Here is a 25,556-nt window from a genome sequence, read left to right as displayed (position 1 = left end):
ATCATGGTAGACCCATTTACTGCTTAATAGTAAGTTATTTAGTCTCAATATAATGTTGTTGATTCCATATTTCTTCCTGTGATTTCTAGTTTCATACTGTTCTCAGAAAAGTAGGATGATAGGCTTTTAATCTTCTTATAGCTAGAATTGTGTCTTAACGTATGATGTATCCTGGATAATATCCATGTACACTTGAAAAGAATGTATATTCTATATCTGATAGTATGTTCTATATGAATCTATTAGCCCCACCTGGTCCAATGTGTCATTCAAATCCAGTTTTCTTGTTGATTTGATGCCTGGATGATCTATCCATGGAAGTAAGTAGGGTGTTACAACCCCCTACTATTACTATCAGTTTGTCAGTTTTTCTGTTCATACTTGCTTTATACATTTAGGTCCTCTGATGTTGGGTACATAGATATTTACAACTAGTATAACCTCTAGTTGGACTGATCCTTGAAGGGCATTGTTGTTTCCTTCTTTGTCTTTTGCTACCATTTTTGTTTTGGTCTATTTTGTCTGATATAAATATGGCTACCCTGGTTGGTTTTTATGTTTGAGAGTAAAAGGAGGAAAAAACATACCATGCAGTCTGTATGTGTCTTTAGCTCTGAAGTGAGTCTCTTATAGTAGCATATAGATGGGTCTTTTAAAAATCCATTTAGCTAGCCTATGTCTTTTGATTGGAACATTTAGTCCATTTACATTTAAAGTAATTATTGAAATGTATGTACTTATTGCCATTTTGTTATTTGTTTTACAGTTGTTTTTGTAGTTCTTTTCTTCTCTTCTTCACTTTTTCCCTTTGCAGTTTGGTGGCTTTTAGTATTATGCTTTGATTCCTTTCTATTTATTTTTTGTGTATCAAAGTTTTTTGATCTGTGGTTACCATTAGGTTCACGTATAACATCCTCTTGTGTATAGCAGCCTACATTTAGCTGATAGTCACTTAAGTTTGAACATATTGTAAAAGCACTGAATTTTTACTGGGCAATATTTTATGTATATGTCCTATTTTATATCTTTATATTTTACATATTCCTTAATTATTGTAGATGTAGTTAAATTTACTACTTTTGTGTTTTAACCTCCATACTAGCTTTATATTTTATTTACACATAAAAACATAGTAAAAGTAGTAATGTTTTCTCTCATAATAATTTTATTAGTTTTACTTGGTTGTAGCTAATTTTGGTTGTAGGTTTTTTCTTTCAGCACTTTACATCATGCTACGTCCTTTTAGCCTGTTATATTTCTGCTGGAATATCAGGTGATATACTATGGAGTTTCCCTTGTATGTAACTAGTTTTTCTCTTGGTGCTTTAAAAATTCTCTTTATTGGTACTTTGTGCAATTTTAATTTTTATGTGTATTGGTGTGGATCTCCTTGGGTTCATCTTGTTTGGGACTCTCTGTGAATACTGGACATGGATGTCTATATCCTTCCCCACATTAGGGAAGTTTCCAGCTGTTACACCTTCAACTAAATTTTCTGCCTCCTCCTGTCTCTTCTCCTTTTGGGATCTCTATAATGTGAATGTTATTATGCCTGATGATATTGTAGTGGTCCCTGAACTTATTCTCATTTGTTATTTTTTTCTCTTTTTGCTGTTCATCTTGGTTACTTTCCATTGCCCAGATTACTGATCCATCCTTCTGCATCTTCTAATTGGCTGTTGATTCCCTCTAGTGTATTTTTCATTTTATTTATTCTTCAATTCTTTGGTTCTTTTTTTTTACACATTTTAGATGTCTTTTTTGAAGTTCCTTCTGAGTTCACCCACTTTTCTCTCAGGTCTGATGAGAATCTTTATGACCATTAGTTTTAACTCTATCAGATGTATTGCTTATCTCCTTTAATCTCTTTTTTGTATGATTTTGTTTTATTTAGGTGATATTCCTATATCTTGTTTGTCTCACTCTTTGCATGTATTCTATGTATCAGGTAGGTCATTTACATCTCTTGATCTAGAAGGTAGTGGTCTTGTAGAAATTGTCCTCTGGTATAATCCCCTTTGGTCACCAGAACCAAGTGTATTCCCAGTAGGGGCTATCCATAATTGCCTTCTGTGGTTAAGCCACTATTGCTGGGGAATGCAGGTAGTTAAGGCTGGCCTTTAGCCTTGCTGGCTACAATGAGCCAGTGTGATAGCTGTGGGTGTAACAAGATGCAGAATTTGTGCAGCCAGCTCAGAGTCCTTGCATAGGAACTGCAGGTGTGATGTGTGGGGTTAGCTTTCTTGATTTCCATGATGAGAGTCCCTTTGGAGGGGCACCTATGGGAGTGGGTAGGTTTGTGGAGGATATCTTCAGGAAGACGTTGAGGTGGGGCACTTGGTGCTAGCAAGACAGATGGAGATAGCTCACAGTTAGTGATATCACAGTTAGTGATATCACAGTTAGTGATAGCTCTGCAAGCACCTAACTATATAGGCTGGGGGAGGAGAGGAGAAATAGTACCTACCAGCACTTTTACTTCTGAAGAAATTTCCTGAAGGTCCCTGCCCCTCTAGCACACATGATAAAGTTAGTAATTAATCATCTCCTTCATGTATAACCCAGGCACATTTCAAAGAGCTGCTTCTGTGCTGTCTCAGGCTGAATTATTTAGTGATGTGGCTCTTTAAGGGTGCAGTATTGGTTTCCTGTAGTTTCTGGCTCTCCCAAAGTTAAGCTGCATTGATTTTTAAAGCCAGATATTATGGGGGCTCCTATTTCCTGTGGGCATTCCCAGGGCTTGGGGGGTTGCCGAGGGTGAGGTCTGATCCCCTTTCATCTGTGTGCTTGTGATGTGTCTCCTGTTTGTGGTTATTCATGCTGAGGATTTGTTTCCCAAGTGCATTTTCTTCCATCTTCCCTTATCAATGTGGCCTGTCGCTAGCTGTGGAATACCTGTGGTACCAGTCTTTTAGTTGGAGCACACATTCCTTCACTGTGTCTATGGGATGAGCAGAACTCAGCATCATCTTCCCTCTCCCACATCAGGCTTCTAACCCATGGTTCTGAGCCTTATATTTTGCTTAGTTTCTTCTTCAAACTTACTAAGGTTCAAAGCAAGAACTGGTTAGTTATATAGACTATAGAGCCAAACAGTATGGGAAAAAGTAGGCAAAGGAGGTTAAGGGTATCTTAATTTAGAGAAGGGACATTTTGGAGGCAACCTATGTCATAGTGCAATAGTTAAGGGGATGCTTAAAGGCAGGAGCTTTGGAGCCAGAGACTGCGTTCAAATTCTTGATTTAACACATTACCTCTGTGAACATGGGGAAGTTACTTAACCTCTCTGATCTTGATTTTTCTAAATAAAGTTTGTAAAATACCTAGCAGATTGCAAGTATACAATTGTAGCTATTTTATTACCACTATTAATTCTCCTCCTTAAAGAGGCCCACAATATGCCTTATTTTTTAATATCTTATTCCACCCTGGGAATTTCTCAATCTCTTATAAGATTAAAATTTCCCATGAAATTTAGGAAGAAGCCTAACCCAACTTTTATTTCAGACTTTTGTGCCTATTTTCTTCTCTTCTTCCTTCATTAAAAATGAAATACAATGATTTTATTCATTTAAAAGTCAGAAGGTCCACATACAAATGGATCAATCTTGGGTACATGTAACAGAGAAAAAATTTAATTGAAAAAAAAAATGGTCAGGTGCAATCCAAGCTCATCTTGTCCTTAAACTTAGGTTTAAGTACCATGTTGGAAAATTTCAGCCTTGCCATCCTCTCCATGGTATGTGTCTGTATGGGGTATTTTAAATGCAAGCAGCAGAAGAGTTTTTATACCAACTGCTGTTCTCCAAATAAAACTTCAGCCATCCGCATCATTGACACCAGCTGTTTCTGTTAAGAAAAAGAGTATAATTTTTTTTCATGAATTCATGAAAAAAAATCTGTTCAATCTAGTTGATCAATCATGGCCATCAGAATTAAAAAACAAAACAAGATGAATCACTCCCGTGGTTTGTAAAACTTGACCATCTACAAGAGACATTTGGGCACAGCCTGAGGAAGCCTGAAGGTATTTTGTAAAACTAGGTGAACCAAAATGTAATTCATCAAAACATATTTAAGAAGCACTATGATAGGCCCAGAGGGAAAACAAAAAGTGTGTACAAGCAGACTCCCTGTGTGACTAGTTTATAATTAATATTTGTCTCTTTTGGTTGTTAGCGAATATGCTGTGTTATTGTGGAAAACACTCAGCCTCCCCACAAAAGCCATTTTAACCAATTTCATATCTGAAATAGAAAATAGATCATCTAAGAGAAACTAATAATGACCTAGAAAAATGTTGCTATGTTGAAAGTCATTTCCATTTTGATCTGAGGATGGCTGAACCAGCTCTATGTATTAATGACTCTCTCTCATCTCCCATCCTGTCTTCCTCCACCATTCAACAGGAGCTGAACTACCCCTGCCCCAACACTGCAGGATCAAATTTCAGAGATTTGAGGGCTAAGAACAGAGCACCAAGTCCAGAGGAGAAAAAGCTAGGAACCTCTGGATCTTCCTGAAGCTATTGTGCTGTGTGCAGAATTGTGGCCTGCCACCAAGGTCATGTGGGGTAGGTCCCATTCCAATATGACTGCTATCCATTGAAAAAAATATTAAGACATATACACAGACCAAGGAATGACCATATGAGGATACAGTGAGAAGATAGCCATCTGAATGCCAAGGAAAGATGTCACCTCCAGAACTGGAAGAAAATACATTTGTTGTTCAAGCAACCCAGTCTGGGATATTTTGCTAAGGCAGCTCTAGCAAATATACCTGGTTACCTGTCACCTCTATTCCTCTAAGGGTTTTAAAGACTAGCAAATTCCCACTGATTGTTTCATGTATGATTTCTCCATTCCCTGGGCATGAATACTTCTAGACCTTTTCCTTATCACTGTACCCAGATGAAGCAAAGCTATTTTGTTTAATATCTAAGAGTTTTGAGGAGTAATGGGAAAAGCTTATATAATTTCCAAGATAATTCAGTAATTTTCCAAACTCCCACATGGCATCTGCTAATTAATAAGATACAAAATGTCAAAAGACTATATATTCACTAATGCTAATGCATCTGAATATTGGGTATCATGGTAATATCCACATATAAGTAGTATTACCCACTTTATAAGTTAGGTATACAAGTACAGTCAATTCTTATTTTTCCAATTAATCTTCAGATTACTGTAGGCTTCCATTTGGAAAATTCTTCTGAACCCTATAAAATAATGTTGGGGCTCACTTTCTATATTCTAAACACAAGGTAGAGAACTGTAAAATCCTATCAGTTCAGGGCTACTGCCATATTGGTATCAAATGGTTGTTACTATAAATGATACCCTGATACAAGGAACACTAATACATTATGTAGTGATGGCCTTGCTGGCCTGTTTCTTGTCTCAAAGGGTCCAATACCTGCAGGTACATCCTGGCTCAGAAACATGTTTTGCTAGCTCTAATCTAAAAAAAAAACAACACCTGGATCCATATTATGATCAGGTTACCAGCCATTTATCTCATAGTGAGAACCCTTCTAGGGCTTTTGGTATCCTTTATCATAAACTAGCCTTGGATTCTGCTATCAGCTGAATGTTAATGTCCTCCAAAATTCCTATGTTAAAGGCTAATCCCCAAAGCGACAGTATTTGAAGGTGAAGCCTTTGGGATTTGGGAGGTCATTAGTTCATGAGGGCTATCATTAAAAAAGATCAATGCTGAGAGAGGGGCCCAAGATAGTGACATAGGAAGACCCTGAACTTACCACCTCCATGGACACACCAAATCTACCTATTTATACGAAAATTATTCTGGAATTAAAATTAAGGGCTGAAGAGATTCTTCAAATCAAAAGACCACCTAGAGAAGAGCAAGAGAGATAGAGACAAGATAACAAAGGGATCCCTACACCTAGCACTGGTAACTGTAGTTGGCGGGGATAGTACAAGGGACTATGAGCAGATTTTTCCAGTGTCCCAGGACAGACAAAAGCCATGGTATTAAAGGGCAACTAGAATATAAAAGAACTAGCCCTAAGTCCTCCCAAATGGCTAAGGAGATGTTGGAACTCTCTCTGGGTCAGAGGGCCTGGTGAGCCCCACTGTTTATGTTCCCCCTCCATCTTGATAGTACAGATAGAAGTAGGGTCCTCATACCATAGCTGGTCTGCTGCCTCAGCGAGCCCAAGCTTCTAGGCCACACCAATCTTGGATGTCCTGGAACATCAAACAAACAAACAAGGTTTAAAACAGCAACTAGAACATAAAAACCCCAACCTTAATTCTTTCAAATGGCTTGGAGACTGCTGAAACTTTCACTGGGTTGGAGTGACTACAGTTTATAGCTCCCTTCCACTTTGATACCAGGGTCAAGAGCAGTATCTGGCTTACCCTAGAGCTGGCCTACCAGAAAATTACTAGCCTACAATAGCCCCAGCCATCCCTCCAAGGCTGCCACAGGGTGGCACACACCTGGACACCTTTGGGCAGTCCTCACTGCAGCTCCAGATATCTTACTAAGGTAATACAAATCTAAAGTACTCCAGAATGCTCCAGGCCCATACCCTTTGGTTCCAGACAACTTTCCAGGGAACCCTCAGTATACAGCACCCCAGGAAAATTTCAGCTCCAGATTATGTACCAGGGTAGCCCTGTGCAGAACATCCCAGGAAATCCTGGCCTGCACCCAGCATGGCTCCAGCTACTCCATAGGGCATCCCCTGAGCAAAGTGCCCTCAAAAACCTCCAACCCATGCCTGTCTTGGCTCCAACTGTCCCACAGGAGCACCCCCTGCAAAGAGTGTTCCAGAACCATCCAACTTAAACCTACACAAGCATCAGCAGTTCTGTTAGGGCACCCTCTGGGTGGAGAGTCCCTGGATCCCCCCTTGTACCTAGTTTAGTTTCAGCTGTCCTCCCAGGGCTCCCTTTATACAGAGAGTAGCAGGACTACCCCAGCCCCTGTCCACTAAAGTTTCAGTTGTCATGTCAAGAAGCCTTCGGTGCCAAGAGCCCTGGGACTTCCTTGGGCCATGCTCACTTCATCTCTGTCCATCTAACAGTGGTGGCCCCAGTTGTAATTCCCTTGGACATCAAGCCCATGACAGGCAGAGCTCCAGTCAGCCAAAGTCACGAGGCACACACAGTCTACACAAGGGAAGACCATGAACAAGATCATTACTTCACAGTATTGAGCATTTAAGAGAAGTAGCTGTTGCACTTAATTCATAGAAATAAAAGAAGAAAGTTAAAGAAAATGAGAGGAACACACTCCAAAAGAATGAACAAGACAAACCTCAGAAAAAGAAGAAAATGAAATGGATATAATCTACACAACATGTTAAAATTAATGGTAATAAAGATATTCCCCAGAATGTAGAGTAGAGTAGATGAACTCGGAACTTCAATAATAAGAAAATATAAAAAGAACCAGAGTTGAAAATTGCAGACACTGAAATAAAAAATGTATATATACCAGAAGGAATAAATAGTGAATTTGAGTATGCAGAAGAATGGATAAGTGATCTGGAAGAAAGTAATGGGAAACACCCAAGCTGAACAACAAAAAGGAAAAAAAAAAAGGATTTTAAAAATGAGGATATATTAAGGGATCTTTTGTACTACCTCAAGTAAAGAGGCAGAAAACTTGAAGAAATAATTTTTAAAACTTTCCTAACCTGGTGAAGGAAATGGACATCCAGGTTCAGGAATCACAAGGAATCCCAAACAAGAGGAACCCAAGGAGCACCATACCAAGATACTTAATAATTAAATAACAAAGCTTGGGGCCTCTGGGTGGCTCGGTCAGTGAACCATCTGACTGGATTTCAGCTCAGGTCATGATCTCACAGTTTGTGAGAGCCTCCCATGTCAGGCTCTAACCTGATAGTGCAGAGCCTGCTTGGTATTCTCTGTCTCTCTCTCAAAAGAAATTTTTTTTTAATTTTTTAAATTAAATTTTTTTAATTAAAAAAATATTCATTTTTGAGAGACAGAGCCAGACCATGAGTGGGGGAGGGCAGAGAGAGAGGGAGACACAAAATCTGAAGCAGGCTCCAGGCTCTGAGTTGTCAGCACAGAGTCTGACGCGGGGCTCAAACCCACAAATGGTGAGATCATGACCTGAGCCAAAGTTGGATGCTTGACTGACTGAGTCACCCAGGCATCCCAAATTTTTAAAAAAAATTTTTTTCTTAATATTTACTTTTGAGAGAGACAACACGAGCAGTGGAGGGGCAGAGAGAGAGGGAGACAGAATCTGAAGCAGGCTCTAGGCTTTGAGCTGTCAGCACAGAGCCCGACGCAGAGCTCAAACTCTGGAAACGCAAGATCATACATAGCCTGAGCCAAAGTTGGTCATTTAACTGATTAAGCCACCCAAGTGTCCCTAAATAAACTTTTAATAAAAAAAATAAAATAACAAAGATAAAGATAAAGAGAGACTCTTAAAAGCACAGGAGAGAAATAACTAGTTACGAACAAGGGAAACCCCTTAAGGTTAGCTGATTTTGAGCAGAAACTCTGCAGAGTAGAAGGGAGTGGCATGATATATTTAAAGTGCTGAAAGGAAAAGAACCTACAACCAAGATTACTCTACCAGGCAAAGTTATCACTTCAAATTGAAGGAGAGATAGAGTTCTCCAGACTACACTTGATCTTCACCAAAAGACTGAGAAGCAATAGAGGTCCCAGACTAACAAAAGTAACAGAGTTCATCAGCAACGCAAAGGTAGTAGACCACTACTTTAAAAACTAGTAAGAAGGTTAAAAGACAAAAATAATAAAAGCAATTGTATCTAAAATGTTATTTACGATAACATATAAAAGAAAATATGTAAAATATAACATAAAATACATAAAGTGTGGACGAGGGAATAAAAATGAAGTACCTTTAGCGTGTGTTCAAACTTAAAGGACCAAAAACCTAATAAAGAATACTATATTCCTAGAATGTTATATACGTATCTCATGGTAAATGCAAACCAAAACTATACTAGATACACAAAAAATAGAAAGGAAGCCAAGTGTAACACTGAAGAAAGTTATCAATCACAAGGAAAGAGAGCAAGAGAAAAAGGAAGAAGAAATACAAAAAACAACCAAAGAACAATTTTTAAAATAGCATATACATATATATGTATATATTTATATAATCAAAATATATATATGTATATATATATATATATATATATATATATATATATAATCAAACTCAAAAGACATAGGGTGACAGAATGGATATTTTTTAAAAAAAGAACAAGACCCAGGCATATGCTCACTACAGACCTAAAGATACATACAGACTGAAGGGATGGAAAAAGATATTCCATACAAATGGAAACAAAAAAAGCAGGATAGCAATACTTCTATCAGACAAAAGACTTTACAACAATGATAAAGGGATGAAATCAAAAAGGGGTTTTACAAGTGTAAATATCTATCTAGCCAACACTAGAGCACCCAAATATGTAAAGCAACTATTAACAGCATATAATACAATAATATTGACAGTAATACAATAATAAGGGACTTTAACGTCTTACTGATATCAATGGATAGACCATCCAGGCAGAATATCAATAAGGAAACAGAGGCTTTCAATGACACATTAGACCAGATAGTCTTAATAGATACATGTAGAACATTCCATCTAAAAATTATAGAAAACACATTCTCTTTAAGAGCACATGAAACATTCTCTAGAATAGATGACTTGTTAAGCCACAAAACCAATCAATAAATTTAAGAGAAGTGATATCAAATCAAGCTTTTTTTTTTCCAACCACAAGGGTATGAAACTAGGAATTGTTCACAGGAAAAACTGATAAAAAGAAACATATGGGGATTAAACAACATGCAGCCAAACAACTGAAAGTCAATGAAGAAATAAAAAAATGCATAGAATCATATGAAAATTAAAACATGACCATCCAAATCTTTGGGATGCACCTAAAAGAGTTCTAAAAGGGAAATATTGCATAGGGAAATACAATCCTATTTCAAGAAACAAAAAACTCAAACAATGTAACCTTATAACTAAAAGAACAAAAAAAAAAAGGACAAAGCCCAAAGTTAATTGAAGAAAATAATAAAGATCAGATCAGAAATAAATGAAATTGAGAACAAAAACCAAATTGACAAACAAACAAAATAGAAAACAATAACAAAACCAAAAGCCTGGTTCTTTTAAAAGGTAAATGATACTGATAAACCTTTAACTGACTCATCAAGAAAAAAGAGAGGGGCATCTGGTGGCTCAGGGGGTTAAGCGCCCAACTTAGGCTCAGGTCATGATCTCATGGGTTTGAGCCCTGCATCAAGCTCTGTGCTGATAGCTCAGAGCCTGGAGCATGCTTCAGATTCATTCTGTCTCTCTCTCTCCCTCTCTCTCTATGTTATGTCTTTCTCTCTCAAAAATAAATAAACATTTAAAAAAAGACCCAAATAAATAAAATCTGAAATGAAATAGAAGTAACCGACACCACTGAAATACAAAGGATTTTAAGAGACTACTATCAAAAATTATGTGCCAAATTTGGAAATTTTAGATGAAATGGATAAATTTCTAGAAACATACAGTTTTCCAAAATAACTGAAAAGATTAGTAAATAGAAATGAAATTAAGTTGGTAATCAAAAAACTCCCAAAAAACAAAAGTCCACAACCAAATAGATTCACAAGTGAATTTTACTAAATGTTTAAGAAGATGTAACATTTATTCTTTTCAGAATATTAAAAAAAAGATGATGAAGGGAAGCTTCCACTTTCTATGAAACCAGAATTACCCTGATAACAAAACCAGACATAGACACCACAAAAAAAACTATAGGCCGATATCCCTGACCAACAAGGATGCAAAAATCCTCAACAAAATATTAGCAAACTGAATTTAACAATACACTGTAAGGATCATTTAACATGATTAAGTGGGATTTATTCTGGGTATACAAGGATGGCTCAATATTCATAAATCAGTCAACATTACACATTACATTAACAGAAGGATAAAAATTGTATTTCAATAGATGCAGAAAAAACATTTAATGAAATACAACATCCATTCGTGAGGAAAACTCTTAATGTGGGTTTAGAGGACATATACTTCAACATAATAAAGGCTATGACAAACCCACAGCTAATATCATACTCAATGTTGAGAAACCAAAAGCTTTTTTCATAAGATCATAAAGAAGACAAAGATGTCCACTCTTGCCACTTTTATTCAACACAGTACTGGAAGTCCTAGTCACAGCAGTCAGAAAAGGAAAAGAAATAAAGGACAACCAAACTGGGAGGGGAAAAGTAGAATTTTTGCTATTTGCACTTGATGTGGTACTATACATAGAAATTCCTAAAGACTTTACCAAAAAACTATTAGAAATAATAAATTCAGTAAAGTTGTAGGGTAATAAATTAATATACAGAAATCTGTTGCATTTCTCTATAGTAATAACAAAATATCAGAAAGAGATATTAAGAAAATAATTCCATTCACCTAGAAATAAATTTAACCAAGGAGGTAAAAGACCTGTACTCTGAATACTATAAGACGCTGACAAAAAAAAAAAAAAATTGAAAATGATACAAAAACATACATCATGCTCATGAATTGGAAGAATGACTATTGTTTAAATGTTTGTTTTGCCCAAAGCAATCTGGGATTTAATGCAATCGCTATCAAAATACCAATAGTATTTTTCACAGAACTAGAATAATCCTAAAATTTGTTTGGCACTACAAAAGACCACGGATAGCAAAATCGATTTTGAAAAAGAGGAACAAAACTTGAGTTACCACAATTCTAGATTGCAAGATACACTAGAAAGCTATAGTAATCAAAACTGTATGGTAGTGGCAAAAACATAGGCACATAGATCAATAGAACAAAATAGAGAATGCAGAAATAAACCCACAGTTATGTGGTCAACTAATCTATGAGGAAGGAGGTAAGAAAATATTGGAGAAAAGGCAGTCTTCTTCAAAAAAGGATGTTGGGAAAACTGGACAGCTACATGCAAAAGAATATAACTGGACTACTTTCTTACACCACACACAAAAATAAACTCAAAATGGATTGAAGACCTAAATGTGAGACCTGAAGCCATAAAACTCCTAGAAGAAAACATAGGTAGTAATTTCTTTGGTATTGGCTATGGAAACATTTTTCTAGACCTGTCTCCCAAGGCAAGAGAAACAGAAGCAAAATTAAATGATAGGGATTACACAAAAATAAAAAGCTTTTGCACAGTGAAGGAAACCATCAACAAATCAAAAGGCAACCTACTGAAAGGAAAAAGATATTTACAAATGATATATCTGATAAGGGGTTAAATATCCAAAATATATAAAGAACTTATACAACTTATTTAACACCAAAAAAAACAATCTGTTACAAAATGGGCAGAGGACCTGAATAGACATTTTCCCCAAGACTTACAGGTGGCCAACAAACATAAAAATATGTTCAACATCACTAATAATCAGGGAAATGCAAGTCAGAACTACAATGAGATTTACCTCACACATGTCAGAATGGTTAGTATCAAAAAGAGAAGAAATAACTGCTGGCGAAGATGTGAAAATAAAGGAACCCTTGTGCATTGTTGATGGGAATGTAAATTGGTGCAACTGCTGTGGAAAACAGAATTTCATAAAAAAATAAAAATAGAAATACCATATGATCCAATAAGTTCAGTACTGGGTATTTACTCAAAGAAAACAAAAACTAATTCAAAAAGATATATGTGGGGCACCTGGATGGCTCAGTTGGTTAAGCTTCTGACTTCAGCTCAGGTAATGATCTTGTGGTTCATGGTTTCAAGCCCCATATTGGGCTCTGTGCTAACAGCTCAGAGCCTGGAACCTGCTTTGGATTCTGTCACTGTCTCTGTCTCTCTCAAAAGTAAATAAACATTAAAAAAAAAAAGATATATGCACCACTATGTTTATTGAAGCATTATCTACATTAACCCAAATATGGAAGCAACCTAGGTATCTACTGATATATAAGTGGATAAAGAAGATGTGGACTATATATAAAATGTATTATTATTTAGCTATAAAAGAGAATGAAATCTTGCCATTTGTGACAACATGGATGGACCTGGAAGGCATTAAGGTAAGTGAAATAACTTGCGGTGAAAACAGTGTAATGTATAGTTATGGAATCACTATATTATACCTCTGAAACAAAGGTAACATATATATCTATACTTAAAAAAATAAATAGGTCAGAGAAAAACAAATACCATGATTGCACTTACATGTGGAATCTAAAAAACAAAATAAACAAAAAGTAGAAACAAACTCAAATACAGACAACTGGTAGTTGCTATAGGAAGGTAGTGGGAGGGATGGTTAAAAAGCAGTAAAAGAATAGTAGATAGAGGCTTCCAGTTAAGGAATGAATAAGTCATGGGGGTAAAAAGTTCAGCATGGGGAATATAGTCAATGGTATTGTAATACTGTTGTGTGGTGACAGAAGGTTGGTACACATTTGGTAAGCATAGCATAACCTGCAGAGTTGTCAAATCACTATATTTTGTATACCTGAAACTAATATAAAATTGTCAACTATGCTTAAAAAAGTAAAATAAAAGAGATTATTTTCCTCATAAAAAGAGACCCAGAGAGCTCCTTCAACCCCTATGTCATGTGAGGATATAATGAAAAGATGACAGTCTGTGAACCAGTAAGCACCCTGTTCCCAGACACCTAATCTGTAGAGACTTGATCTCATATTTCCTCACCTTTGAAACTGTGAGAACTAAATTTCTATCATTTATAAACCACCCAGTTTACAGTATGCTGTTATAGCAGCCCACATAGACTAAGACAGACTGGGTGACTTTGGCCCACCCGTATAGGTTTCCTTAATTTCTAATCTCAAGGATAAGAGCCAGGATATTACATTCATTCTTACCAGACTATATCCTGGCTTCTGGTCATCTTTCTCTCAAAAGACAACTCTGAAAACAAATAGGTGCCAAAAAATGCTTCTATTGCAAGATTCCTCCAGAACAATAGGACTTTCTTGCTTTACAACTGCTTAACTAAAAACAATCACTGAAGTAAATCTTCCCATAATGAGAACTCTCCTCTGAGATGATTTGCAATTCCCACCTCTGAACATAGAAGCTATTAACTTGTCACATATTGCTTTACCTACTGTAAACATACACTGAAAATAATAGTTTTATATCATATGACATATAAATAAACATACTATGCATTCTGAGATGTAATAGTTACCAAGTTTTCACACACTACTTAGTGCACATGTGCTATCTCTTGGTTGTCAACCATGGACTTCAATCCTGTAGGTTAAAGAAAGGAAATAAATGATAAACATTTGAGTTGGTACTTCAGAGGTAAGCTCAGTCTCAGTCTTCTGCATATTTGACTAAAATAACAGAATGAGAAGTGTTAGTACAAAGAAGAATTGTGAAAATTTATGGGACTGATGGGGCCAGCTACCAGCAATGTAGAGCAGGGGACTGGTAGTATTGTTAAGGTGTGGGGGGGGAAGGAATATTCACTTACCATTCAGTATCTCTGCCATCCTGAACCCTCTGTCTAGAGAGAACAGTTGGGTCTACCAAAAGGAGGGGAAAGGGCGGTAGAATATGAAGAAAATCCTAACAGAGTCCACCAGTGTGGCAGCTGTTCTATGCATAGAAAACAGAATTAAGTGATATTTTTAGTTATCAAAAGTTTAACAGAGAATGGAGAAATGTATTGATTCTTCTCCCATAATTTTTGTTTCCCTCAGGTATTTCTTCTCCTTGCAAGTTTCCCAGTATTTACAGAATAAGGTGGCATTTTATCTGAAAGCATTTGGTGAATGTTCTTTGAGTTTAGAAGGCTGCAATTTAACAAATGGCTTCCTCACACAAACTATAAGCATGATACAGAATGATTGACAACTATGCCAGCATTTGAAAAGCAGCTAAGAGCTTTAAAGCATATAGTAGTTGAGACCAGGATGGAGTTTATCTTCAACCTTGAAGATTGTGGTTTATGTTGGCAATATAAAATATCTGTCACTTTAATACATCTCTTACAAAGATTTTTAAACATGTCATTAAACAAATATACCAGAAAGATGGGCCCAGAGAAAACCAGTTTTGAGAGAACAGCAATAGAATCAAAATACATTATCACCAGATAAAAGTCTCCTACTGTTTGATAAAGGACTCAACTTCTAAAGGCAAAACAAACACAGAGGCATAGGAAAGATGTTTGTTTTAGAAGTAGAAGACATTGATCTTATGACACATTTCTATTACAATGGTTTTATTTCTGTCACAAAGCAGGCTAAAGTTACAATTATTCTAAGTGTTCAGAGAGTCAGTGTATCTTAGCATAGTTATCACCTGTGTGCAGACATAGAGAAGTCCTCCCTCCTGCCACCCATTATCCCTTCCCAGAACAAACCCAAACATGATCTGCACCTTAGAGACTAAAACAATAGGAACCTACAGGAGATGGGGGGGGGGGTGGTGGTGGTGGTGTGGAATAATGTTCAGAAGTGGTAGTCTTTATTACAGCATTTTGAAAACTCACATTCAAAGCTGAACCCTGCACCTACCTCTTCCACAGAGCTCGGGACTTGCTTGGAAGGTCATTAAAAGTGACTTAAAGCCATCTTCAATTCTATTGCTTTATTATTTAAGTATATTTACAGTATTGAAGAGACCTGGCCTGTTTTGTTAGGGATAGGATAAAAGTAATGTATGAATAACACCTTGGACACTGAAGTTACTTTCTTGTTGTTGTTTTGGAATAACGCTCTTCTCCTCTCTCATTCCTATATTTTACCCAGTGTCATGATGGAAATGAAACTCCTGTCTTGCAGTCAAACCTCAATGAGGTTTGCTTCCTGCACTGGCTGAACCTACATGTCTTCCTAATTTGTATAATCAGAGGCCACCTGAAGAATGGATCAGTAGCATCCTGGAAGAGCTGTGAGGAGAATTTACCTGCTTAAATTATATCCTCAGTCTAAAACTCCCACACCTGTCGTGTTTTTGCACTTTCTTCATTCATGCCTCCTCTGTGATCAGCACTGGGCTTCCCAAATCATCCAATCTTCCAGCAGGTATCAGGTGGTATATCTATTTTTAGCATTATCATGGGCTAAGTGTTGTAAAGAAAACAATGATACAAAGATGAATGGATCAGAGATTCAGACATAAGAAGCTCCCTATTAAGGTGGGGGGACAGATAAACAAATTAAAAACTGTGACAAATGCTAACACCTCTCTCCTAGAGAGTACTGAATTAAATTGAACAAAAGTCCCTCAAACTGGCAATTAGATCTTAATGATGGCACATTAAAGAGAGCAGTTTCAGGAAAGAAGGTGAAAGCCACGTTATTTTGGAGTTGTACTGATTGGGTGGTTGTAGAATGACCACAATGAACTGTTCTATAGTAAACTTTGCATAAAAATGTATCACCACAAGATGGTAGCTAATGGGAACTCAGATGTCAGGAGAACATTTGTTGATCTGCTTTAAAGATGAGAGATTTGTGGTATGAACTTGCTATTGTGAAGGAACTTCATGCCTCAAATCTCAGAAGTTTGTGTGTTTTTTTGTTGTTGAATTTTGCTTTTTTTTTTCAAGTTTTTAAGTCAACTTTTAAAATGCAAATACTACTGAGAAGAGTAGGCTCTTAGTAAAATCTGTCAGTTGTCAGTTAACACCTTAGCAGGGCACAGGATGCTAGGGGGTGCCAAGAGCAGACAGGAGAAATGCTGCTCCTGACGAGGTGGGAGAGCACCCAATATCCGTTTCTTCACAGTTGCGCCTGGGAGTCAGCCAGAGAATCCCAGCTGGTCCTGGTTTGACAAACAATCCTCATTCTCATTCAATTGCCCAGAATATAGGAACACAAACAGGACTCAAATAAATGCTTTTGCAAATTGTTCTCCCTTGCTGGGATTAGTTTTTAAATCAATGAAGATATAGATTATAGAAGCAAACCAGGGATTACAGAAGAATAATTTTGATTACTACAAATAATACTAAAATGATGCATGTTTATGAACAGCTAAAAAATATAAAAGTTAGAATAAAAATGAAATCTGCCTTCATCTCCTCCCTATTTAATTACCCCCCAATGGTAATTATAGTTACCAGCTTGGTGAAGGACTTTCTACACTTATACTGTGCATTTATATACACACATGTACACATTATATATATGTCATCTGGCCCTCTTGCCAAGCTGTTTTCCCTGGTCTAATTTATACTTGTCAGTAGGAATGTGACTGGGAAGTTCTCACCTATCCTTGATAATAATAATAACTGTTAATATTTACTAAGTGCTCTCTAGATTCAAGATATGATACTAAGCACTATGATACTAAGCACTTTATTTTTTAATCTTACAAGTACTAATAAATAGCCAGAAACCCTCCACATAGCCAGAAACCCTCCACATAAATAGCCAGAAACCCTCCACAAAGCCAAAGTCCCCATAGTTACTCTTCCTAACCCTACACCCTTCTTCTGACATAACCACTGTTGCCAGTTAGGTAGGTATCCTACACATTAAAACAATTTATATACATACCTATATGTATATTCAGAAATATAATTTGTTTCTGTAATTATCATCATTCTATAAATATTGCACAACTCACATCTTTTATTTTGGTCATACAGAGCTTTCCATTTCAAGCCATGTAAATACAGCCCATTCTTTTTAACATTTGCATAGAAGGTATGCTAATCCATTCTGTGGTTTCATCACCGATGAGCCAGTCATTCTACTGGCTGACACTGAGGTTGATCTGACTTTTTCATTATAAGAATGAATGGCCTAATAAAAAGCTCATACAGGCCTTTTGGACATATATACCACTATTTCCTTTTGTTAGTGAGGAGAGCAGTTGAAGGATGGAAAACAGAGAAGGCATTTGCCTGGCATCCATTCCTTGCTCCTCCATTTGCAGGAGTTCTCATATTCCATTCAAGCTCTTTGCTACTGGGGCATCAGACTACAGTAGAAGTGGATCTTAGGACAGGCTAAGGCAATGAACCCATTTAATACCTCTGATCACAACAATGATTAACCTAGAGGATGGCACATGTCTTGTAACGGTTCTAATAAAAATAAAATTCAAGGATTTTGATACCAATTCTGAGATACTTATTCTTTCTTACTGTACATGTACAGAAATTACATAGACCTGGAAGATGTCCATGCTATCTGTAATAGTTTGCTAGCGCTGCTATAACAAAATACCACAAACTGGGTGGCACAAATAACAGAAATTTATTTTCTCAGTGGTCCAAAGCCTAGGCGTCCAAGAGCAAGGTGTCGGCAAATTGATTCCTTGTGAAGACTATGAAGGAAGAATCTGCCTCGGGCCTTTCTTTGTGGTTTGTAGATAGCTATCCTCTCCCTGGGTCTTTACATTGTCTTCCTTCTGTGTGAGTTGTGTCTAAATTTTCGCTTCTTGTAAGGGTACCAATCATACTGCATCAGGGCCCACTCTGGAAACCTCATGTTAATTACTTCTCTAAAAACCCTATCTCCAAATACGTTTATATTCTGAGATATTTAGGGTTAGGACTTCAACATATGCATTTTGAGGACATAATTCAACTTATAACACCATCTTAGTATCATAGTCGGAGGCAAACGTAGGACAGAGGGCGAGCTGAGAATCAGAAGGAAATGGGTGCTTGCAGGTCAAGCCTTACGTAAAGCCAATGTTCCCTTGCTCAATTCCTTTCAACTGAAATTTTCAGTTGAAAGAGTCAATAATTTGAATGGCACAAGCAAGTTTAAATAGGATTTGTTTCTTGTGACCAAAAGAACTCAGGCTTTTAGAAAAATATGTTACAGTCTGAAAGATACTGCTCAGTTAACCTCCTAAAAGGCATTTTAAACATACTCTCTCATTGAGGGTACATAAAAGTTCCATGTCCATTCATGGTAATCAACAAAAATGGTTCATCACCATTCTTTTCAGTGAAAACTGATATCTGGGGAGCCTGGGTGGCTCAGTCGGTTAAGCGGCCGACTTCGGCTCAGGTCATGATCTCATGGTCCGTGAGTTTGAGCCCCGCGTCGGGCTCTGTGCTGACAGCTCAGAGCCTGGAGCCTGCTTCGGATTCTGTGTCTCCCTCTCTCTGCCCCTCCCCCGTTCATGCTCTGTCTCTCTCTGTCTCAAAAATAAATAAACGTTAAAAAAAATTTTTTTTAAATAAAAAAAAGAAAACTGATATCATTTTAATTCCCCCTTCCCCCTGATTGTTAGGAAGTTGAACATCTTATCCTTTATTGGCCATTTCAGTGCTGCAAATTGTCATTTTACATCTTTTGCCAATTATTTTATTTGCCTAATTGGCAGTTTTCATACTAATTTTCTTACTAATTAGAAAAAGTTCATAAAAGAAAATATTTCCTCCTGTCCTGTACCTGTTTGTAAAACTCTATATATGGTATTTTATGTTATGCAGACATTTCTAAATATTAGTTGGTTAGAATTGTCAATCATTTTCTTTGTAGTGTCTTCCTTATAGTGTTTCCATGCCAAGATTTCAAAAACATTTTCCCATAATTTCATACATGTAATACCTTTATTGTTAGTTTGCCTTATATTTAGATCCTTAGTAGATTTGGAATCTATTGTGAATGTTGTGATATAGAAAATGTAATTTATTATTCTAATGGATATCCAACTGTCCCTAAATCTTTTAGTAAACAATGTGTGTCTTCAGTGATTTGAAATATCTTCTTCATTATGTATTAAATTATCATATTTATAATCTGTTTCTGAAAAATCAATTCTGTTCCATTGATCTTGTGTTTATTTCTCTACCAAAATCACACTGTTTCATTTAAGGTAGCTATGTAACATAGTAAATATTATTTAAAACATAATAAGGTAACTTTTGATATGTTTGAAGGAAACTATTACCTTATTATTCTTTTTAAACATATTTTTGGCTAGTATTTTTCATTTATAGGACATCAGGGAATCTGGTTTCTTAAAAATGGTTGTGGGTAATTACATCTTCCACATGAGACACAAAAGTAAAAGATCACACCTACACTTGTAACAAAAAAGAGACAGATTAACTTCAAAACTATAACTTTTTTGAGCCCATCATAGAGCTGAGGTCCAATGCATAGTTCCAAACATCTAAAGAGAGATGGTGCCTACAGGGAGACAGGAGAGCAAGCATTCACTCACTTTAGATAGACAGGAACCAGATACAGTTTAAAAAAAAAGTTAAACTAGTACATTTGAAAAATTTGTAAAGGTGAGTGTTGGATGGCAGAACAGTGAGAAACCCATAAAGACCATAGAAATTACTTATGTCCTTGTGCAGGCTGCCTCTTCATAAATCACATGGGGTGTACTCACAGAAAAGTTTGAACCAAGCCCTAGGAAGTGTGTATTATAGGAAAAAGCAGCTATGTGAAAAGGCAAGAAACTGTCTGCCCTTCTTCTCTATCTCCACTAAGAAACAAGAATAAATAATTATCACCAGGGAAAATCTGCATGACATTAGGTTAGGCAAAGAGGTTTTGTATATAACGTCAAAATTATCGACAAAAGAAACAAATTGAACTTCTTTAAAATTATTTTTTCTTTAAAATTAAAGATCCTGTTAAGAAAATGAAATGACAAACCATAGGCTTGGAGCATATTACACAATTATGAAAAAAGGACTTTTCCCCAGAATATATAAAAACCCTCAAAACTTAATAATAGTTAAAAAAAAAATGGACAATCACAGGCACCTGGGTGTTTCAGTCGGGTAGGCATCCACCTTCAACTCAGGTCATGATCTCACAGTTCATTGCTCAAGCCCCATGTCAGGGCTCTGCTGACAGCTCAGAGCCTGGAGCCTGCTTCAGATTCTGTGCCTTCCTTGCTCTCTGCCCCTCTCCTGCTAACATTCTGTCTCTCTCTCTCTCTCAAAAATAAACATTAAAAAAATTTTTTTTAAATGGACAATCTAATGAAAAGTGGGTAAAAAATCTAAACACATCTTTCAGTAAGATAAGTGGGCAACAATTAAGTTCATGAGATGTTCAACATTAGGAAATAGGGTAATTCAAATTAATACCACAATGTGATAATACTGCGTACTTATTACAATGTCTAAAAAAAGAAAAAAACAAAAAAAAAAAAACTTGTCATACCATTCTGACAAGAACATGGAGCAACTGGAACGCACATAAGTTGTTACTGGAAATTCAAAATGCTAGAATCAATTTGGTAATAATATATCAATTTCTTGTGAACTTAATATGCAACTATGCCACTCCTAGTTATCTACCACAGAGAAATAAAAACCATGTTCACACAAAAAATGTGTATACAAATACTTCCAGGAACTTTTTAAGCACCAAAAACTGAGGGAAAAAACCCATATCTCTTTCAACTGGTGAATAAATAATGTGTAGAATATCCATATAAGAGAATATTACTTAGTAATAAAAATAGCAAACTATTATTTCACATGAGATGCATGAATCATAAATATATTTTGCTAACTTAGAGAAGTCAAACCCAAAAAGCTACATAGTACCTAAGGGGCTAGGGTGAAGAGAAAGATGGAATAAAAACTCTGACGAATGAATATAACTGAATTGCAAATAAATCACACAACCATATTAAAAGGAATGGGAAGAAATAAGATGATTAAGAAATTTTAGAAAATAGTACTTTGGATACTACAATGTTAAAGATTAAGAAAAGTTTTTACTCAAACACTGTAGTGGAGTTGGTACATTGTTTTTCACAGATATGGGTTAGAAATTCTAATTCTACTTCATTTTCATACTTGAACAAACAAGTAAATGTATTATAGATAACAAATGCCAAAGTAAGTAATTACAGTTAAAGAAGGAAAGTATAATGAACCCTGTAGTGCTAGGTAAGAGGCAAAGGCGTCAATATGGACGTATGGTTAAAATGTACACATAATATAGATACAAGTGTGTATACACAAGTGTGTGTGTCCTAACTCTATCTACTGACAGGACTAGAAATAGTAACACCCCAGTAGCAATGAGTATACCTGGATTTCAGATTTTGGTTTCTAAAAACCATTCTCTAGTAAGAGAGCTCTTTGGAGAACTGATTTAGTCCAAAGCCAAGGCAGGTAAAAGACAAGATGAACCCAAAGCATCTTGTGGTGGCAGGAAGCAAGGAAGCATTAAAAAAAAGAAAGTAACATATCAAAAGTCCATAGAGCCAACCTGAAAGCTTCTAGTAGTAGTCAATGGTGGAACATCTTGATCAAAAAAATATAATATTGTATTATAGCTCAAATAATACAATATTCATTAGCCCATAATACACTGATATAAATTTAAATAAATAAATAAAATGACAACTCTTCCTTATGGAAGAATACCAATTGACAAATGTAAGGAGGCAACTGAAAATCACTGTGAGAATACCATGGTAATAGTTACTGTAGGCAAGATACACCAAAGGATTTCAAATTAATAGATGAAAGTTTAAGTAGAGACAAACTAAGTGTCTTGAGGAAGAAAAAATGAATAACATGATCATAATAAAGTAACGTTAAAGACATGATTAATTTTGGAAAACAATGTTTTTGGTGGATACTGTAAAGCTTAAGAAACAATACTCAAACACGGCACTCTATAAATTTTTAATTACAAAGGGGTAAATAATTAGAGTGCAGAATCCTGGTAGATACCAATTAATAAAATGATCAAGGTCAATGTCACCAGTGATAGATATCAATCTCATGTACCCCCGACATAATGCACTGAAAAAGGCATATAACCCCTGTGGTATCCTTCCCAGTAATGCAGAACCACAATCTACTAAAGAAAAAAATTTCAATTAGACCCAAATTGGGGGGAAAGTCTACAAAATAACTGACTCTTCAAAGTGTCAAGGCCATGAAATAAAAGGAAAGACTGAAGGTCTTTGATAGGCGAGAGGAGATTAAGAGAAATGATAATTAAATTCAGTGTAGTATCCTATATTGAACCCTGGAAGAGGGAAAAAAATATTTGTGAAAAACAAATCAGTGAAATCTAAGAAGTTTTATATTTAATTTAATAGTATTTACTAAGGTGAATTTCTTCTGATAAATATTCTAACTATGTAAATATTAAGAGGCAGCTGACTGAAAAGTAAATGGGAATACTTGTAAATTCTTCTACAAGTTTAAAATCATATCAGCATAAAAACATTAATTCTAAATAAAGGAAAAAATGCATTGTTAGTGGGATGTTAATTAAGGATAACTTGGGGCGCCTGGGTGGCGCAGTCAGTTAAGCGTCCGACTTCAGCCAGGTCACGATCTCGCGGTTCGTGAGTTCGAGCCCCGCGTCAGGCTCTGGGCTGATGGCTCAGAGCCTGGAGCCTGTTTCCGATTCTGTGTCTCCCTCTCTCTCTGCCCCTGCCCCATTCATGCTCTGTCTCTCTCTGTCCCAAAAATAAATAAACGTTGAAAAAAAAAATTTAAAAAAAAAAATTAAGGATAACTTGAAATCAGAGATTAAGTTGAGAATTGATATTTTTATAATAGTAAATCCTACCTCCAGATATCATATATCTTTCTATTTATTCAGTGTTTCCTCTTTTGTCTTTTTATCAAGTACTATCAATGAACTTAATATATAACGTTTACTTCTAGTAGTTTTTTGGTGGAGTCTTTAGGATTTTCAATGTATAGTATCATGTCCTCTGCAAATAGTGAAAGTTTTATTTCTTCCTTACCAATTCAGTAGCCTTTTATTTCTTTTTCTTGTCTGATTGCTGTGGCTAGTATTTACAGTATTATGTTGAATAAAAATGATGAGAGTGGACATCTTTGTCTTATTCCCAATCTTAGAGGAAAAGCTCTCAGTTTTTCACCATTGAGTATGATGTGATCTGGGGGTTTTTCATATATGGTCCTTATTATGTTGTACTTTCCCTCTAAAGTCACTTTATTGAGATTTTTCATCATGAACAGTTGTTGAATTCTGTCAAGTGCTTCCTTGGCACTTGCTGGAAAGATCATATGGTTTTCACATTTCATTTTGTTAATGTGGTATTTCACATTGATTGTGATATATTGCATATATTGACCCATTCTTGCATGCCACTTTATTGTGGTGAATTTTAATGTATTGTTGATTTAAGTTTACTAATATTTTGTTGAATATTTCTAATCTGTGTTGATCAGAGATACTGGCTTGCAGCTTTCTTTTTTTGTAGTGTCTGTCAGCTTTTGGTATCAGGGTAATGGTGGCTTCAGAGAATGTGTTTGGAAGCTTTCTTTCCTCTTCTATTTTTCTGGAATAATTTTAGAAGAGTATGTATTAACTCTTTAAATGTTTGGTAGACTTCACTTCTGAAGCCATTTGGTCCTGGACTTTTGTTTGTTGGGAGTTTTTTCTGTTTTGTTTTTGTTTTTTTTTTAACTGGCTCAGTTTTGTTACTAGTAATTAGTTTTCTTAGATTTTTTGTTTCTTCTTGATTCAGTTTTGGAAGACTGTATGTTTGGAACTGAAGGATTTCTTCTAGGATGTCCAATTTTTTGCCACATAATTTTTCATAGTAGGAGGAAGGTAGAATAGGAGGACCCTAAGCTCACTTTGTCACACAGATACAACTAGATAACACTCACATCAGTGTAAATAACCCAGGAAATGACCCAAAGACTTGCAAAACAAACTCCACAACTAATGGTAGAGAAAAGTCCACATCGAAGAAGTTCTGAAGAGTGAAGATGTGGTTTGGGAGTGAAACAGACTGTGGCTGTCCATAGTTGGAAGGAAGGCCGGGGTGCAGTGAAGGGCAAGAAACAGATTGTCACACTGTGGAGCCCACACAGGGAAGAGGAATCCCCATAACATTTGGCTTTGAAAGCAAGCCGAATTTTGTGAGTTCTTACAACTACTGTGACTTCAAGCCTGGAATTATAAAAATCAGCAGGTTTGGCTCTGGGAGAATCCAGAGGGCATTAGGAAATGGAGTCTTCACCCTTAGGGAGACAGCATGACAAACAGCTAGCAGAGATACAACATAGAAGCAGCAGTTTATAAAACACTAAGGCCATAATGGAGGGAGGGTTATTTATTTATCTCAGAACATGGTCTGGAAAAGCAGGGGTCCTGGAAAGACCCCTCTAGGAACAAAGGAGCTGAGAGAACATTTCCCTCACTCACCCCTCAGCATAAACACATGACCATCTGCATAAACATTGCATCACCAACATTCACTACCTAACCTGTGTATATCAAATCTCACCTTCCCATGCTTCAGGGGATCTGCCCTTACCAGTCACTCTTGCTTTATCTCCCATGCGGGAGGTGCCCTTGCCCAGAAGACTCACCCAAAACTCACCATTCTCATCTCACAACCTGTTAGATGTGACCTAGCGGGACCTCAGTTCTGGCAGAAGTGGGAAGTCTCATTTCACAAGCATATCAGTACACACCTTGTTAAAATGAGACCCTCCTGCCCAGGGACCAAACGCTGGCCACAAGAGGCAAAGATACCAGCTGCAGACAACTGTACTGAGGGAAACAGAGGTCGGGACTCAACA

The 25,556-nt window shown here is 36.4% G+C and overlaps 1 long non-coding RNA gene across 1 annotated transcript in view; it reads left to right on the top strand.

The window, feature by feature from the left end:
• LOC125172903 (uncharacterized) overlaps window positions 1–19,000 on the top strand; it is a 69,033-nt gene extending 50,033 nt beyond the window's left edge. Inside the window, exons 3-4 of the long non-coding RNA XR_007154866.1 lie at window positions 4,410–4,573; window positions 15,826–19,000. This is a non-coding gene — a long non-coding RNA (uncharacterized LOC125172903). The remainder of the gene's footprint in view (window positions 1–4,409; window positions 4,574–15,825) is intronic.
• Window positions 19,001–25,556: the final 6,556 nt, after the last annotated feature.

This window comes from Prionailurus viverrinus, chromosome C1 (assembly GCF_022837055.1).
Source record: "Prionailurus viverrinus isolate Anna chromosome C1, UM_Priviv_1.0, whole genome shotgun sequence".
Lineage (NCBI taxonomy): Eukaryota > Metazoa > Chordata > Mammalia > Carnivora > Felidae > Prionailurus > Prionailurus viverrinus.
The sequence above is the reverse complement of the archived record's forward strand: the minus strand, read 5'-3'. Positions and strand labels throughout refer to the sequence as shown.